Raw genomic sequence first — 12,364 nt, 5'->3', positions numbered from 1 at the left:
TCTGTTTCTGTGTGGATTTTGTTTTGCCTCGCAGAGAATCCATTTTAATTTGTAGCGTTAAGGTAGCATTTAAAGTGCACAACACATTCCTCGAATCTCAGCCTTTTTGAAGGGCGGTAATCTTGGAACTTTGGCAAATGCCGAGCGGGTTAGAGTCCTGCCCACAGCCAGGATACCGAAGACCCATAAAAAACCACGACAAAGGAGACCAAAAGGATTGTATTGTTTACTGTGTTCTAGGAAGTTGAGTTAATGTGGAAAAGGCAGCTGATTGGTCCAGAGTGTAAGAACTATCCTCATTGGCTGTTAGGCGGTGTCACCGATTAGCAGCAAATTATCCAGATATGGAAGTGAAACAGGAAGGAATGTGTGAGGGACGCCTGGGTGGCTCAGTCGATTGAGTGTCCAGCTTCGGCTCAGGTCATGATCTCGCGGTTCGTGAGTTCAAGCCCCACATCGGTCTCACTGCTGTCAGTGAGGAGCCCACTTTGGATCCTGTGTCCCGCCCCTCCCCTGCTTGCACCCTCTCTCTCTCTCAAAAATAAACAAACGTTAAAAAAAAAAAAAAAAAAGAAACGTGTGGGATATGACCCAGCAATTCCACTCCTAGATACATACCCAAGAGAATTGGTTATATACACGTGAAAACCTGTACGTGAATATTCATGATGGCATTCTTCATCGTGGCTGGAAACAGCCAAAATGTCTGTCACACGATGAATGGATACACAAAATGAGCTGTATCCTTAAAAATGGGATCTTATTCAGGCATAAACAGGAAGGAAATACTTGTGGACACCTGCTGCGACACGGATGAACCTTGAAAACATCACGTTGAGCGCAAGAAGCCGAGACAAAAATCATACACCATATGGTTCCATTTACGCAAAATACCCAGGATAGGCAATGACATAAATACAGAAAGTACATGAGTGGTTTCCCAGGCAGGGAGAGGGGAGGATTAGAGCCCTCGGATGGGTACGAGGGTTAGATGATGAAAGTGTTCCAAAATTAGATAGTTGGTAATATCTGCACAATTCTGTGAACATAGTAGAAACTATTACGTGCTTTTAGAGAGGATTTTATGGTATATAAATTAACACAATAAAAAGAGGCATATGATGTCTTGGTTGGAGGTTCCTTCTGTCTGATTCCCAAACTTTGGTGGGCATTAGAAATACCTAGGGAGTTTGTTTAAAAATACCACAAACATTAAAGGGCACCCAGGTGGTTCAGTCGGTTAAGTGTCCAACTGGAGCCTACTTCAGATTCTGTGTCCCCCCCCCCCCGCCCCTTCCCAGCTTACACTCTGTGTGTCTCTCTCAAAAATAAACATTAAAAAAATTTTTTTTGCTATCATAAATATTAAAAATAAATTTTTAAAAAGATAGGTGCCTGTGTGGCTCATTTCAGCTAAGTAAGTGTCTGACTTCAGCTCAGGTCATGATCTCGCAGTTGGTGAGTTTGAGCCCCGCGTCGGGGTCTGACAGCTCGGAGCCTGGAGCCTGCTTTGGATTCTGCGTCTCCCTCTGTCTCTGCCCCTCCTCTGCTCTCTCTCTCTCTCTCTCTCTTTCTCTCTCTCTCTCAAAAATAAATAAACATTAAAAAAAAATACCAATATGCAGGCAGGTCCCACCACAGACCTATTGAGTCAGAATCTGTTCTTTGGAAAGAGTAAAAACGTCTGCTTTATATTTTTAAGCGCTTTCTAATAGTTCCCACCCATTTTTGACTTGCAAGGAGACCGTGAGATTGATGAGGACATAGTCAGCAGATCAGATAGCATGAGGTTGAAGAGTAAACTTAAATCCAATTTTCTTTTACAGAGGTACAGTGGAAAAAACACAATTTTCTTCAAACAAGTAAACACATATTCTAGTCTCGAGGTTAAAGGTTGTATAACCGTAAGCTACTGTAGTTCAGGCGGAATCTCCGAGACGAGCCGCTTCCGAACAGATTACTCAATTTTACGCCAACAAGTTACAGATTGAGTATAAACCTGTCACGAAAGACCCTTCACCCTGGCTAGCATTTATATTCTTCAGTGTTGTCAAGGTAACGGACTTGTGGATACCTTCCAGTCTTTATCCTGATTCTTCTAACCAGGATGAGTGGCAGATCTTTTAATTTCAGAGCATTCGAGTCAAAAGTTCAAAAAAAAATGTTTTTTTAATCTCAGCATTTTTGCCACTAAAAAAACCCCTGTGAACGCTTGTGTCGACTTTGCTTCTAGCTGTGGTTAAGTCAGAGCATTTGGGGGCTTCTACGATTTTCATTTTCCCATCGTGACATCTGGACCGAACGAACACGATCCTTGTCTTCAAAGGGAACTTAAGAGTCTAGTGAAATCGTTCAAGCCTTTGATACGGCAAGAGGCCGTAAGGTTTCTACTTTTGTATTGCTCTGCTCTTTAGGTTTTTAGACGGGGGCTTGCTAACTCGCCTCAGCTTTGCTCAGGAAGCAAGTGCCAGCGTAGAGTTACTGACCCCTCACCGCACATCACGTAGAGCCCCGTGACCCCGTGAGCGGAGTTTGGTGGCATCTGAAGGGCTGGAGTGGCTGACCCATCCCTGTCAGGGTAAACCAACCATATCAGGTGGCGGGATCTCTATCGGTTATTAGCTTGAGCAATATTCATTCATTAAAGGCCAGAATAAGAGTACAGTATGGCTGTGAGTTGTGGACCCACAGGGAGTGGTGTTTGCTTGGCTTGAACTCATTAAAAAAAAATAAAATAAAACAGTGCTCATCCACGATGACTAAATTTCTAGGGCAGCGGCATTAGGGTGCCTCTGTGTCTGTAGGAGACCTGACGGTCACAGCAGGGTCAGCACCCCCGGATCCTGGTGAACTGCCCGGAAGAGGTGCAGGTGTGACGGAGGTCACGTGCTGGATTGTCTTGAGACCAGGGGTACGCATTTTATTCTGCGTACGTAGCGATTTAAAATGTTCAGTGACTTGACAACGTTGGCAAATTGGGACGTTTTCCATGAACATCGGTTAACTTGTCTTCTCTTGAAGAATCATGGGGTGTGGCCGCATTGGACCCACCTTCCTGCGTGCACATAAGCCGGGAGGAGCTGAGAAGGTTGCCTCACTCCCCCTGATTTTTCTTACCCTTCGTCGCACGCCTGCGTTTTGTATGTCCAGTTCCTGTGGGTGTTGGAGTTTTGACCCGCGTTGAGACAGAGCCTCGTGGTTTTATACCAAGTAATGCGTAAGAGAGCTGGCATTGGACACCCAGTCGGCAGGATTTGTTTATATTTATATGTATTTATATATTTATTTTATAAATGCTCTTGGAAATCGGAGATTAAGAAAGGGGATCCGATCCGGTGAGAGAATCAAGAATCCAGGGAGTGAGGCACTTGGGTGGCTCAGTCGGTTGAGCGTCCAACTCTTGATTTTGGCTCAGGGCATGATCCCGGGGTTGTGGGATCGAGTCCTGTGTTGGACTTCGTGCTGACTATGGAGTCTGCTTAAGCTTTCTCTCTCTCTCTCTCTCTCTCTCTTCCCCTTTCCCCGGGTCAAACGCTCTCTCTCTCTCTAAAATAAAAAACAGGGGCGCCTGGGTGGCTCAGTCAATTGAGCGTCCGACTTTGGCTCAGGTCATGATCTCACGGTCCGTGAGTTCGAGCCCCGCATCGGGCTCTGTGCTGACAGCTCAGAGCCCGGAGCCTGCTTCCGATTCTGTGTCTCCCTCTCTCTCCGCCCCTCCCCCACTCACGCTCTGTCTCTATCAAAAAACGAATAAACGTTAAAAAATTTTTTTTAAATAAAAATTAAAATAACTCAAAAAAGAGAATCCAAGGAGAAATGGCTGACTGGTATATAGTTACAAAGCATCTATTTCAGCAAGGACCTCCGGCTCATCTCATGTGCTGCCTTATTCCTGGAGGTTTTGGGTGCCCCTGACTATCAGCGCAGGAAGCATTGCCTTTCCGGGGCTGGCGTGAAGTGTGTGTGTGTGTGTGTGTGTGTGTGTGTGTGTGTGTGTGTGTGTGTGTGTTGGGGCTCTGGGAACCCGTGGCTGCAGCAGGAAGTTGGGGTCCATCTGGAAGGGCAGTCTGGACAGTGGAAACCGGGTAGCTGCTTAAAGGGTGAGAGTCCACAGAGCCTTGGGAACCCCTAGCAAAAATGGAAAGGATCTGTAGGTTGCATTCTGATCAGTGAGTGGGCGAGCGCCGCAAGAATTGATTATCAAGCAACAAGTGTTTGTTAATGCCTCTCTGCGCTCAGCTCCAATTATCCACTTGGATGGCTTCTTACGGGGGAGGGCGGTGTGGGCTAACAGTGCACACAGGCTACATGTTTACATGTTTGCAGAGACGGACTGCGTCCTTCAGGTGGAGAGGGGATTGTTAAACGGGTCTTTTCCTCGTGGGTTGGATCTCAGGTTTTCTTTCCTGCTTGCATAGACCTCTCTGAAGATCCCTTCCGGCTCGAAGATTCTCTGAAACCAAAGAGTCGCAATGCCAGCATGCCCATCACCCGCCACAGTTTGGGAACGCGCCTCCGTCCGTAAAGCTGGCGCGGTTTCCCGATGATCAGATCTTTGTTATCGGAGGAAGATCTCGGAGTGGGGTAACGGCGTTTTTGTTACTTCAGTCCCAGTCGGATTCCAGAGTAGGCAGAGCTCATCCAAGAGGCGTGGGAGGAGAACAGGGTGAGAAGTTAGTCATGCAGGATGTGTTTACTTCATGCCGCTCCCTGGGAACAGCGTGCTGGGCCGAGCGCAGGGGCCCTGAGACCCTGCGCTGGAAGGATCTTGTCCTTTGCACACACCATAAGCCGGGCCTTGCATACGGCAGCCCCCCGGACGTTGCTGTTGACTGAATCTCCCGACCAGCTGTGCTTAATGCTTCTCTGCACGCCCGAAGATGCCCTCAGCCCCGGAAGAAACAGCTCCTGTAATGGGGGAGAGTGGAAATGATCCTGCAGTCTGGAACAGGGAGGAGCTGTGGGAGCAATATGCCCGGGGGGGGGGGGGGTCCTGCCTCTCACCCCCACCCCCCAAATTAACCCTCGCGTGGCCATTGTGGGGACCTCGTAGGGGTTCCAGGTGACTGGGGGCACTTGGGTTAGAGAAGTCAGAGCAGAAGCAGTTTGATAGCTCGTATGTTCACAGCCAGCCTGACTGGGCACATGTCTGATTGGAGGCCCCCTGGGGTCTGCGTTAGACTTGGGGCTTAGCTGTCTCCCGGTCCCTGGTGGTCGGTCCCCTTGCTGCCCCTCTGGGCCGTGCCACAGACCCAGACCCTCTGGACTTCTAGCCCAGGCTTCACAGCCAGCCCCAGCCCCAGCCCCTTGCTTCCTGATAGGGATTGATGTCTGTGCCCCTGCAAAAGATGTTGAAATCCTAACCCCCAGGAGCTGTGGACGTGACCTTGGATATAAGATCTTCACAGATGCTCAAATTAAGATAAGGTCGTCCTGGAACATGGTGGGCCCGATCCAATCCATAGGGGTCTTTACAAAAAGGAGAATTTGGGGCATAGTGGCAAATACATGGCGGGGGAGGGGGAGGTGATACAAAGACCCAGATGACAGATGCTGGAACAGACTCTCCTTCACAGCCCTCAGAAGGAACCAGCCCCGCCAGACCTGGATCTCTGGCTCTTGGCCCCCAAAACTGGGACGCAACACATTTCTGTTGTTTAAGCCCCCTGGTTGGTGGCGTTTTGTGGGGAAGCCCCGGAAAACCAACACACTTCCCAGGCCCTGGCATGGCAGGCCACCGGTGATGTCTTTGGGCACCGTGAAGTCAGACGGGTAGCAGCATGTCCTCCAGAAGGCCTTGGTGAGGTGCGACCTGTCACCTGTGTTTCTGACACCCGGCCCTCAGGTAAAGTAGCACCAGCAGCCGGAAGGTGGCCTCCTTTCCTGTTGCACTGACAGCCTGTCGGGGAATGCAGGGCGTGGGCTCTGGCTGAAAATAGTCGCCTGGGTCCCAGAATCCTGGTGCTTCCAGGAGAGGGATGTGCAGAAAAGCTTTTATGTAAGCTTCCGGAAAGAGACACATTAAGCAGCTGATTTCCAGATCCTTTCGATTGTTCTCATAACAGTTTTTGAGCGCATCAGAGAGGACCGGGCTGGGGATCGGGCCCCCAGCTTTGCCCCTTCCTGCTCTGGTCAGTCATTCGTGCGTCCCCGGCATCCTGAAGTCTTGATTTCCCTGTGTTTGCACGAGTGGATCCGGCTGGTTTCATGCTCCAAATTTCCCCCAGGGGATGAACCCTGGTGGCTGTGCAGATAGCCCTGAGCCCTGCCACCACCTTCCTTCTGTCCCTGATTCCTGCAGGTTGGGGTGGCCCCCTGGCCCCCATGCCACACCTTTGCCTCCAGGTGCTGGGGCGGGGGGCTGGGGGTTGGTCCGTGGTGGTTCTTTCCCAGCGACGGATCCGGGAGGACTTCTGTTTTCTCTCTTGATTTTTCCGTGTTTTCCAGTGTTTCCTCTGGGGACCTGTATTAATTTTATAAGTAGGATAAAAGTTATGCCTCTGAGGTGCAGGAGAGGACAGGAGCTGAGAGCCCCAATGCTCTCTCTTTCTTCCCAATCTTCAGATCCCAGCCCACCCTCCTGGACTCCACATTGCTCTCTCAGATGCCATTTTCCCGTTGGAGTCTCTCGTCATATCTTGGGCACTGCTAAGCTTTGGGGTTTCTTCTGGGGTCAGGGTGCACAGTCGGGAGCCTGGTCTCACTTATCTGGGGGTAAGGAGCACCCAGGGGGGCCGGGCCATGTGCTGTCTCCCGCCAAGGGAGGAGAATGTCGGGCTGAGAGTCAAGAGGGACTTCTGCCTCCCTTTTCTTCACCCCTCTTCTTCCCTGGCCCCAGATAAAGACCTCACTTGCTTTCTGCCACTGGTATATAAAAATGACATCTGTTGGGGCGCCTGGGGGGCTCAGTCGGTGAAGCGTCTGACTTCGGCTCAGGTCACGATCTCAAGGTCCGTGAGTTCGAGCCCCACGTCAGGCTCTGTGCAGACAGCTCAGAGCCTGGAGCCTGCTTCGGATTCTGTGTCTCCCTCTCTCTCTGCCCCTCCCCTGCTCGCGTGCTGTCTCCTTCTCAAAATAAAAAAAAAAAAAAAAACATTAAAAAAAAAATGATATGTGTTGATATGGAGGCCAGTACAGGAAGGGTGCACGGCGGGCAGCAGGAGCAGACCCTTGGGAGCCAGAACAGAATGGGTGAGGGACCACCCGGCGCTTTGGCCTCCCACGTCCCCCCCTCCCCACCCCCTACCCCCCAGCTCAGCTGTTCCCTACAAAGAGTGCGTTCCAGTGACCAGGGGTACAAATGCAGTCTTCTTGGCTGGCGGACTTTAGACATGGAGATGAGGCCCTCACGGGGATTCCACGGCAGCCTGAATATTGGTGGTGCCGGTGGGTTCTTTTTTTGCTCTCACAGCACCTGCCTCTGGGGGGGGTTCACTTTTTTTTTTCCTGGATCTCTGGGGCCAAATGGACTCTTTGCTACAATTTTTAACAGCACCCCCTGCTTGGCGGGAATACCGGTCAACAGTGGGTCCTTTCAAGTCAGGAGTAATTTGTGGGTTGCTTTGATGGTTGTACCTTTAAAAATTTTTTTGGTTGGGGGTTGGTGCCTGGGTGAGTCAGTCAGCTAACATCCGACGCTTGATTTTGGCTCAGGTCATGATCTCACGGTTCGGAAGATCGAGCCCAGTGATATTTGGGATTCTGTCTCCCTCTCTCTCTGCCCCTCCCCTGCTTGTGCTCTCTCTCTCTCTCTCCCTTTCTCTCTCAAAGTAAATAAATATTTTTTTAAAAAACCCAAAACTTTCCCCTAACACCTGGAGACAGGAGGAAGCAGTTTTATTTTTTAATTTGGTCTTTTTTGTATTTTTAAAAATTCAATCCAAGTTAGTTAACATATAGTGTAGTAATGATTTCAGGAAAAGAATTTAGTGATTCATCACTTAATATGACACTCAATGCTCATCCCAACAAATGCCCTCCTTAACGCCCATCCCCCATTTAGCCCAGCCCCCCACCCACCTCCCCTCTAACAACCCTGAGTTTATTCTCTGTATTTGAGAGTCTCTTCTGGTTTGCCCCCCTCCCTGTTTTTATCTTAATTTTCTTTCCCTTCCCCTGTGTTCTTCTGTTTTGTTTAAGTTCCACATATGAGAGAAATCATACGATATTTGTGTTTCTGTCACTAATTTTGCCTAGCAGAATATACTCCATCCTCGTTGTTGCAAATGGCAAGATTTCCTTCTTTTTGATCGCCGAGGAATGTTCCACTATATAGACGTACTATATCTCCTTTACCAGGAGGAAGCACTTCTGCAGAGAGAACTCTGCCCTTCCTTGGCCCCCTCTAGGCCTGTGGTTCTCAAAGTCGGGTTCCTGGGCCAGCAGCGTTACCTGGAGGTGGGCGGGGGGGCTTGTCAGAAATGCAGTCTCTCAGCCCAGACCTCCTGACTCAGAAACTCGGTGCCTTTACCAGCCCTCCAGGTGATGGAGAAGCATTACCGCACTTTAGGCCCACCCTGCAGGCTGCCCCTGTTTGCAGCATTCTAGAATTTCCCTTAGTGGGTGAGGCTGGCAGGCCTCTTGGCAGAGAGGTTTTTTTCCAACCTGCTCGTGCTGTTTCCCAAGGAAATCTTACTTCATCAACTCTCAAGTGCTGCCTGTTTCTTCCCCAGCTTGTGTGGTCCTGTCTATCGTGCACAGCCTTTCTTGATGTTGCAGAGAGGTGGTGATGTCCAGAATTGCTGATTGTACATGTTTTGCACCGTTGGCTCCCGATAAGGACCTCGGTGTGCCCGAAGGAGCGGCCGGGGTCCTTTGTGATTCGGGGGCCGGATGGTCTTCCAGCAGGGCTCGGAAAGTGCCTTGGCGGTCGCCTCTCAGGAGGGAGGATGGCTTATTCCTGTTCCCAAAATAGCCATAGCTCTTTCTGACAGTTTCCTGTGTCTTTGTGAAAAGCAGCACTCCGTGATTTCGAGCATTATTTATAAACATAAAGTCACACCTTTTACTGGAAAGTCTTCTACATAAGGATCAGCGGTGCCGAGCGACTGAGGTTCATAAAGGCCGACTTTCTCAGAAAACAAATCAGAAAGGTGATGTATGAGTGGAAAATCCCACTTGGTGGGAAGAGAAGCTTCTGAACGGTTGAGCGGTGTGATTTCTCCACGGACAGGCTGTGGAGGTCTTCCTGGGGCCGTGTTAAGAGGCTCCAGTGCAGCATGACCACAGAAGAATATTCCAGATGTGGATCTGATGGCCTCAGGGCTGGCCTTGGCTGTTTACTGGGCAGTTTCTGTGGGCAGGAGAATAGAAGCCCGTTCAAACTAGCTTGTGGGGAAAAAAGGGGGCATTGATGAGAAGGATATATGGTGTCTCGTAGAAGCTCCAGCTTAAGGACCAGAAATCAGGTGCTGAGCTGTCTGGCCTGTCTCTGGGACCTCGCGGTGTTATGCCTACTTATTTCTCTGGGCTTGCTTTCCTTCCTACGTATTTCTCTCTGCAGACTTGCTTCTTCTCCTTAGCAGCCTTTTAGCAGAAACTGGCCGCTGACGGTCGAAGATACCCACCCAAGCCGTTCTGTGCTGTGTCCACTGGTCCAGGGAGTGGTGGCCAAGCAGGCAGGGGGGTCTACAAAGAGCGAGCTCTGGTGTTTGCACCCTTCTTAGAGAAGGGCCTTGATGATGTGTAACAAATAGTTCCATTTTGTAAAATGACGTTTCAAGGTTCTGATTATGATTTTTATGGAGAGTAGGGACAATCTCTAGCTTTTTCGATTCCTTCCTTTTGAGGTCACACTTGAAAAGGGCTTTGCCAGCAAAAGAGGCGAATATATTCTAGTACACTCTCATGGACTGTTTTTTTCCTCCCTTAAAAATTTTATTTTATTTTATTTTATTTTATTTTATTTTATTTTATTTTTTTATTTTATTTTATTTTATTTTATTTATTTTTGAGAAAGAGAGAGAGCGTTCATGCAAGCAGAGGAGGGGCAGAGAGAGAGGGAGACACAGAATCCGAAGCAGGCTCCAGGCTCCGAGACATCAGCACAGAGCCCGATGCGGGGCTCAGACCCACGAACCGCGAGATCATGACCTGAGCCGAAGTCGGACGCTCAACCGACTGAGCCACCCAGGCGCCCCTACGTAGGCCCCTTTCGGAAATGCATCTGAGAACCTCTTGTACGCTTCTGTGCATTTTTGTACACTTCGCCATGTGTTTTGGACACGCCCCGCACACCAGCACACCCTCATCCGCTTCATACCCTGGAACAACGGCATCATGTCCCCTGGGCATTCCCAGCGTGTCCCTGGGGTTTTCCTCCTCTAACAAAACATGCCCCCAAACATATCTTCGTCCTGATGCTATCACTGCACTCCTGAAACTGTTGTTAGGTCAAAGGGCGTGTGCGTTTGGGATTTTGATCGCTATTGCCATACTGCCTTTCCAAGACACTCCCAGCCTGTTTTTCCAGATCCTTGGTAACGAGGGGTTGTCAGTCTTGAAAGACATTACGTGTCCGGTGGGTAAGAAAACAGTGTCTTCTTGTCATCTCTATTTGGGTTTCTCCAGTTTTGAGTGAGACCGGACGTCTCTTCCGCTTGGTAATCTGCCATTATGTTTCTTTAACACCACCCCCCCACCCCAGCCACCGTGTATTCTTTGCTCGTTTTAGGTTGGACTGCTTGCGGGATTTGTAATTCATGCTATGTGAAGGGAATGGGAAGTCTGTCCGTTCTGCCTGGTCCTTCTTTGTCTTTCCATCCATTCGTCTGTCTTTTCATCTAGACACACACACACACACACACACACACACACACACATTTTGTGAAAAGCAGCCTTTGGCCACGTAGCCAAACTGAGTTCTCATGTTTGCTCTGAGCTGAGTCTGCGTTCATTCCTCCAACACCGAATGCCCACTCTACCTGGTGCCTGGGAGACAGGGATACATTTATTTGACCCAGTCCCTGCCCTCAGGATACATCCATTGGGAGGCCTGGACTTGAGGGCAGGTGCTGTAGCTGAGGGACGAGGAGGTCATCCGTGCTCCCCATCCAGGCTGTCAGCTGCCTGAGAGCAGGACAAAATTGTGGGCTCCTGGATCCCCTCCCCAGGCTTGGCACCTGTTCGTAGCTAGTACTCAGAAAGTCTGGATGGTGTGGACGAGGAGCACGCAGGACCGTGAGGTCACCTGGGCTCTCCCCGTGTCTGAACCAGGTGGCCCTGATCTGCCTTCCGCCCTCTGCCAGCTCTGTCCCCATCAAGCAGCCACTGACACCTTCTCTTGGTGCCTTTTCCCTCTTGGCTTCCTTCACTGCACACTTTCTCCTCTCCATTTCATGGTCCCCTATTCTAGGAAGAGTCTAAGGACTGAGCCGAGCGAAAGGGTTTGTGACAGTCCTACTCTAATTCGTGAGTCTGCCCCTGGAACTAGAATAGATGACAAAGCCTCACGTCAAAGCCGTGGCTCTCCGGAGACAGGTGTCGTGAGCCTGGTAGTTTTAGAAGGTCGGGTGACGATGATGGGCGTTTGGGGAGTTCCTTAAATTACCCTACATTCCCACCGTGTGTCTTGCTTCAAACCTTGCCTGATCCTAACCCTCAAGTTTTATCTCATTTACATGTCTTCTAGTCTGTGGCTGGTTCCTGGGATGGATTACTATGGACTCTACCACTTGCCCCGCCCCCCCCCCCCCCCAAATCTGGTTAATCACGGAGACTGTAGAATTTTCAGGTCCCAGGTCTGGGAATCTGTGTTTTTACCAAGTGGTCCCAATGACCCCGATGAGTCACCAGGTTTTGGGGAGACAGGATTGGAGCTCTGGCAGGTACCTGTGCGTAAGTCCCAGATTCCGAGGGTCCGGGCTTCGGTTTTGATAAGGTTTCTTTCTCAGGACCTACCTCCTGTTTTCTCAACCATTAAGTTGGGGGTCATAATATCTCTGAGCTGCCACCACCTGTGTTTTTCCTGCGTTGCAGTCAACCCTGGTTATCCCTCGACTCAAGGTCAGGGATTCCTGGTGTGTCTGCCCGGGTGTGCACTCTTTAAGGGGGCTGACATACACCAGGGACCCTAAAGGGGTTAAAGGACAGGCTCAGAGAGTTCCAGGCGCCCCACCGGTGCCCCAGGTCTCCACTAGAATTTCTCTGGCCATGGCTGGTTCTACTTTTCTAGGGCCTCTACGTAGGCTGGAGCCAGCCTCTGGTTCGGGCTAATGTCAGAGGGCCAGGGCGCTAAAGGGACTGCTGCTTTATTGCGACGACATCGCCAGCTTCTGTATGGTCTGTGAACCAGGCGTGAGGGTCCCTGTCCTGCCTGGATCACAGGCTTTGCTGAAGGGATCCATTGAGCTGCTGGAAAGTGGTA

General features: G+C 50.1%; 1 protein-coding gene across 10 annotated transcripts in view; it reads left to right on the top strand.

The window, feature by feature from the left end:
- GAS7 (growth arrest specific 7) overlaps positions 1 to 12,364 on the top strand; it is a 201,908-nt gene that overhangs the window by 120,807 nt on the left and 68,737 nt on the right. The window lies entirely within an intron of this gene.

Source organism: Lynx canadensis, chromosome E1 (assembly GCF_007474595.2).
Source record: "Lynx canadensis isolate LIC74 chromosome E1, mLynCan4.pri.v2, whole genome shotgun sequence".
NCBI lineage: Eukaryota > Metazoa > Chordata > Mammalia > Carnivora > Felidae > Lynx > Lynx canadensis.
Note: the sequence above shows the minus strand (reverse complement) of the source record. Positions and strands in the feature narration are given on the sequence as shown.